The sequence below is a fragment of the Myotis brandtii genome, unplaced genomic scaffold (assembly GCF_000412655.1).
Source record: "Myotis brandtii unplaced genomic scaffold, ASM41265v1 scaffold481, whole genome shotgun sequence".
In the NCBI taxonomy this organism is placed as follows: Eukaryota; Metazoa; Chordata; class Mammalia; order Chiroptera; family Vespertilionidae; genus Myotis; species Myotis brandtii.
Genome location: NW_005368381.1, coordinates 918,846 through 925,269, shown reverse-complemented (window position 1 = coordinate 925,269; position 6,424 = coordinate 918,846).

Here is a 6,424-nt window from a genome sequence, read left to right as displayed (position 1 = left end):
TCTCAGCGCTTTTTCCAGAACAATACCTCTGGCATTCTGTGGTGGGCCTTCTGCCTGCGGGGAGTCTGGGCCAGCCTCTGATAGGAGCCTTGCAGCCAGACGACCAGGTCGCCCAGGGTCTGGGCTCTGCCTGGCCACATTAGCTTCTCTCCCCTTTCCCCTGCAGGCCCTCTTGGTGTCCGAAACTCCTCCGCGTTTGGGGTCTCATGCCATGCATCGCCCATTTCCCCTCCCCTTCAGCAGGAACTCAGGACCCCCTTCCAGAGCTCAGTCCCTCTTTCCCACAGTCATTGGGTCTCCTCCCATCTACCCTGCTTTGCTGTCCGAACACGCTTGATCTCCCCATGGCTTTCCTTCGGTGGCCTTCCCTGCACCTCTACTCCAGCGGGTATAAAGAGCACACTGGAGCTCATCTTCCCCCTTCCCAGGACCAGTCCTCTCTGTGGAGTCCTTCCCTCCCGCTGGCGCCACCTCGCGCACATGGACAACTCAGCCAGCAACCCGGGGGTCGACCTCCTCCCCTCTTTAGCTCTCACCTTTGATGCTCCGCTCAGTTCTCCCTCCTGGGTTTCAGTAGAGAGGTGGAGGCAGAAGCCACAGCCCAGGGAGTTGCGGATCACAGGGGAAGATACAGGAATACAGAGGAAGAGCGAGGGTTAGACTCCAGCCTGAAGGACAGGGAATGAGTCTGTTGTGGGGGCTGCGGGCCAACCTGAGGAAACTGCCTAGCAGAGGGTTCACACCCTGCCTGCCCTAGCCCGCTAATGCCCCTCCTCCTGCTGGTTTCTATGGCGAGGGTGGTTGATAAGTCTCAATGTGGTACGTGGTCCCCTTCAAATACTATATTTAACCAGCCCGAGACACAGGTCCTCCTGGAAGTGGCAGTTCTGCGCCCCCACGCAGTCTCCCCCACTGCCTCGGCAGGTCACACAAGGTTGAGTCTCACTCTGTGCTCCCTTTCCCCTTCACTGAGGGCTGGGGTCCGGTTGCTTCCCTGAGCCAGGACCTGGCAGGGCTGTGCGGGCCTGGGACTCAGAGGGACACAGACTTGTGTTTGAGTGAGTTGAGGGTTGGTCCTGCCAGACTCCATTCCCCCAGAGACCGGTGTTAACACATACACACACACACACACACACACACACACACACACACACACACGGCGGGGCAATGGTGGATAGAACATTCGAGGTCAGAGAAGGGGATCTGGTTTGGAATAAAATTAACCGGGGATAATGTCCCTTGATGTGGTTCAGGCAGTAAAGGTAGTAGTAGAGACTGTGGGACTGAGTGAGCCAAAGCAAGGATGGGATCTACTTTTTTCAAGGGGCATTGTTAAATTCCTGACACATTGGGTGGGGGATTGGGGGAGGGGGTTTGCGGGGCTGGGAATGATGCGGAAGTCACCAACCCCAAGGCAGGGCGTCCAGACACCCCAAATGTGGGAGTTGCTGGAGGTGGCTCTGGATCTTACTCTGCGATCCTATGGTGTCTGACAAAGGTGCGTGGATGGAGTGAGAATGCAGAGCACAGGCCCGGACAGGCTGCATCCTAGGGTCAGGGAGCTCACGTAGAGACTGCCCCTACAGTAGCTAACCGGGGCATGGGCAGGATGGGCGCAGTGAAGATGGGAAGTAAAGAGTGATGGCGCCTGGGAAATAGGGCAGACTCGGTTCCACCCTTCTTCCTCCATGTTCTCACCCTGTCTCCGTTCCGGGCCCTGTGGCATGAGCTCAGGTGGACTGTCCATCACACATGGGATGGGACAGCCACAGCCCTCAGAGCCAGAAAAGAACGTTCGTGGGACTTCATCCTTCCACTTCAAACCCCTCTCTGGAGAAGGTGGGCTTGGTTGCTGAGGCTATGGCTGTGATCCTGACCCAGTGGTTATTTCTCGGCGGGGTGACATGCTGTCTGAGTGACAAAGTTTGGAAGGGATTTTCCAGCTGGGCTTTCTGCCCACATAGACATACATGGGGGCGGGTTGTGATGGCGGCTAGTCCAGCACCAGCACTGCCTGGGAGCCCTGGGGCCCTCGTCGCCAGGGAGAGGAAGGGGAGAAGTGCATTGAAGGGGTCGTGGGAGGCAGGAACACAACCCGCGGTGGCTAGCTTTGCCAGCCTCCCTTCCCTCCTCTGAGCACACAACCTCCCTCTTTCATTTTCAGACCAACCGCAGCACAATAATGCTGCTGTAAACTTGCACATCGCAGGCCCCTTCCAGTTCTGAAGGGGGTGGGGTGGGATGTAGTGGGAGGTGAGCGCTGGATAGGGAGCTGAGAGTGGTGGGCAGAGCAGTGGTGCCCAAAGATGTCCACGTCCTAATTCCTGGAATTGGCTGATATGTCACCTTGCCTGGTAATGCGGAGGGGTGGTTAAGGTTACAGGTGGTTCAGGTTACAGGTGGTTCAGGTTACAGGTGGTTCAGGTTACAGGTGGTTCAGGTTACAGGTGGTTCAGGTTACAGGTGGTTCAGGTTACAGGTGGTTCAGGTTACAGGTGGTTCAGGTTACAGGTGGTTCAGGTTACAGGTGGTTCAGGTTACAGGTGGTTCAGGTTACAGGTGGTTCAGGTTACAGGTGGTTCAGGTTACAGGCTGCCATTCAGCCGACTGGGGTGCACAGACTCTCCCCGGGCGGGCGTTTGCCGGGTCCGGGTCCGGCCGACCCGCCTGTGCTGCCAGGGTGGCCATGTTGACTGTACCTGCCTGATTCCAGGGGGCACCATTAGCGCGACTGCAGGGTGCTGCATGCCCCTGTGCTTGTGCAATGTTGACATCCTGCTAACAACCACTCAGATGAAGATGGAGAACATGCCAGCAGGCTTGGACTTTCCTTTTGCTCCAGGACAATCATGTCCCCATCCCCGGTCCTCCTGAGGTAACTGATGTCCTCGTAATGGTTCCCGATAACCGTTCACTTCCTTTCAAATGATAACATTCGCTATTTAATAAATAACCCTTCCAAAGTTATAAAAGATAAATGGCATGAAATCAAATATTACGTATATTTGTAAAACACACTCTGAATATAAACACAATTGTACAAAGCATAAGCCTCCAATTTGATAAGTAATTATTAAGTGGTCAAGTCATGTAACACTACCCAGGGGAAGAAAAGGCACATTCACCTCCAGAAGTCCCATGCATTTCCCTTCCCGTGAAGGAAGCCAATGCAAAACTGCATTCTGCATGACTCCACTATATGACATTCGTGAGAAAGCCCGCCTATAGGGACAGAAAACAGACCAGTGGTTGTCAGGGTCTGGGGGTTGAGGACGTGAGGAATTTGGGGGTGATGAAAACATTCTATGTTTTGGTTTTGGTGGTGGCTCTGTAAGGACTCATGAGACCCTGTGTGTAAATTATATCTCAACGATCCCAACTTTTTAAAGACATTGTAAAAAGTACTTTGCAAAAGGATACTTATACCTACTGATTTTCTTTGAGCAATCTCATTATCAATTCACCAATGTTATTTTTTCCCAAAGAACTAATTTCTGATTCTGTGATTCTTTCTATTGTATTCCTTTTTCTCATTTACTGATTTATTTTACCTTGATTGCTTCCTTTTACCTTCCTTGAGTCTATGCTACTGTTCTTTTTCTACCTTCTCATTAATTTTCTGCTAGTCTATTTTACACATATGCATTTATTTATTTTTAAATCTTTATTGTTGAAAGTATTACATAGGTCCTCCTTTCCCTCCCATTAACCTCTTCCAGCCTGCTCCCATCCTCCACTCCCCCCCTCCCAGGCCTTCACCACCCCACTGTCTGTGTCTACGGGTTATGCATATATGCATACAAGTTCATTGGTTGATCTCTTCCCCCCCCCTCACCCTCACATGCCTTCCCTCTGAGGTTCACCAGTCTGTTCATGCTTCTATGATACACATATGCATTTAAATGTACATTTTTAGTTGCATCACATATTTGTTTGTGAGCATTATTTTTGTTATCATTTTCTTCCAAATATGGAAACAACATTAATTTCCACTTTCATGAACTAGATCAATAAATTTTGGTATATTTATATGAAAGTATACTATTTTATCAGCAAAAATGTACAAAGTACCACTACACAAAATAATAATCTTACAAATATAACATTGAATGAAAGAAGCAAGAAACAATACAGACATATTACTAATTCCATTCATACCTATAAATAACAGGTAACATTAGTTTATATCATTTAAGGATGCATATATTTGACATAAAACAATGAAGAAAAGTGAGGAAAGGATGGTGACAAAGTGAGGATGTGGGTTTCCTGTTTGGAGGAGGAATGGGACTGAGACCAGGCAGGGAAACTTCAGGAGCCTCTGGGGATGCTGACAGTGTTGTCTTCTGTGTCCTGAGGGTGCTAACGTCTCGGCTCACCTGATAATCATTTATTAAATCACGTGTGTATATTGTGACACTTTATCTATGTTACCTTTCACCATAAACAGAGTAAAATAACATCCCAGTATAAGTATATTGTAATTATGTTATAACCAGAAGTAGAATTAAAATTGTTTCCTTCATTTATAACAGATGTCATTGAGATTAGTAATCTCTTTTAAATTTCTTTATTGATTTGATTAAGGTATTACATATGTGTCCTTATTCCCCCATTACCCCCCACCTCCCCCACTCATGCCCTCACCTCCCCGCCGTTGTTTGTGTCCATTGGTTACGCTTATATGCATGTGTACAAGTCCTTTGGTTGATCTCTCCCCCTTATTCCCACCCTCCCCTACCTTCCCTCTGAGGTTTGATGATCTGATTGATGCTTCTCTGACTCTGGATCTGTTTTTGTTCATCAGTTTATGTTGTTCATCATATTCCATAAATGAGTAAGATCATGTGATATTTATCTTTCTCTGACTAGCTTATTTCATTTAGCATAATGCTCTCCAGTTCCATCCATGCTGTTGCAAATGGCAAGATTTCCTTCTTTTTTACCGAAGCATAGTATTCCATTGTGTAGATGTACCACAGTTTTTTAATTCACTCATCTGCTGATGGACACTTAGGCTGATTCCAAATCTTACCTATTATAAATTGTGCTGCTATGAACATAGCAGTGTGTATATCCTTTCTGATTGGTGTTTCTGGTTTCTTGGGATATATTTCTAGAAGTGGGATAACTGGGTCAAATGGGAGTTCCATTTTTAGTTTTTTGAGGAAACTCCATACTGTTCTCCACAGTGGCTGCACCAGTGTGCATTCCCACCAGCAGTGAATGAGGCTTCCTTTTTCTCCACATCCTCTCCAGCACTTGTCGTTTGTTGATTTGTTGATGATAGCCATTCTGACAGGTGTGAGATGATACCGCATTGTTGTTTTGATTTGCATCTCTGATGATTAGTGACTTCGAGCATGTTTTCATATGTCTCTTGGCCTTCCTTCTGTCTTCTTTCGAAAAGTATCTATGTCATTTATGTTAACAGCTTTATTTTCAAAAACCAATAAATTTTACTTAAAATAATAAGAATGAGGCTTATGTAATTACCAGAGGCCCGGTGCACAGATTTGTGCACTGGTGGGGTCCCTTGGTGTGGCCTAGGGGGATCAACTGGTAGTCCAACGCCACCTGCCATCCTGCCTGCCATTCCCGCTCATCCCGGCCCTGCTGTGCCTACTGCAGGCTCACGCCCAGTCAGTCCCGAATGGGATAGTCTTGTGCTGCTGTGTCTGGCGTCCATCCCGAGGGGGGGGGGGGGGGAACAGATTTGTGCACTGGTGGGGTCCCTTGGTGTGGCCTAGGGGGATCAACTGGTAGTCCAACGCCACCTGCCATCCTGCCTGCCATTCCCGCTCATCCCGGCCCTGCTGTGCCTACTGCAGGCTCACGCCCAGTCAGTCCCGAATGGGATAGTCTTGTGCTGCTGTGTCTGGCGTCCATCCCGGGGGGGGGGGGTGGGGAGTGCGGGATGTGATCAGCCTTCCAGGCAGGCAGTGGGATGCTCTTGCCCACCCGGGATCCGAATCCGTCCCGCTGACTTTCACGCTGGTTGTTGGGAGCCACCTGGTGTCCACTTTTATATCATTTCTTCCTTGCTGAATGTCTAGGTAAGGGAAGCAGCCACTGTGCCTGAGGCCGACTTCCAGGAGGCCGGCGGCACTGTCAGAATTGTGCAGGCAGTGCCAGTCTGTCGGTGCCTGGCCTGTTCTCCAGAGATTGGACCTGCAGGACTACTGAGGGAGTGAGTGGCTGCCGCCAGGCTGGGCTGCTGGGATCGGTCGATTAGCTGAGTGGCGCTCCCGCTATGGGAGCACACCGACAACCAGTGGGCAGCTCCTGCATTGAGTGTCTGTTCCCTAATAATCAGTGCGTGTCATAGCGACCAGTCATTCGGTCGTTTATGCTTTTATATATATAGATGTTCTCTTATAGTTGGAGTCTTGGCTCTGAATTCTTTCCTAGCCAGAACTCAAGT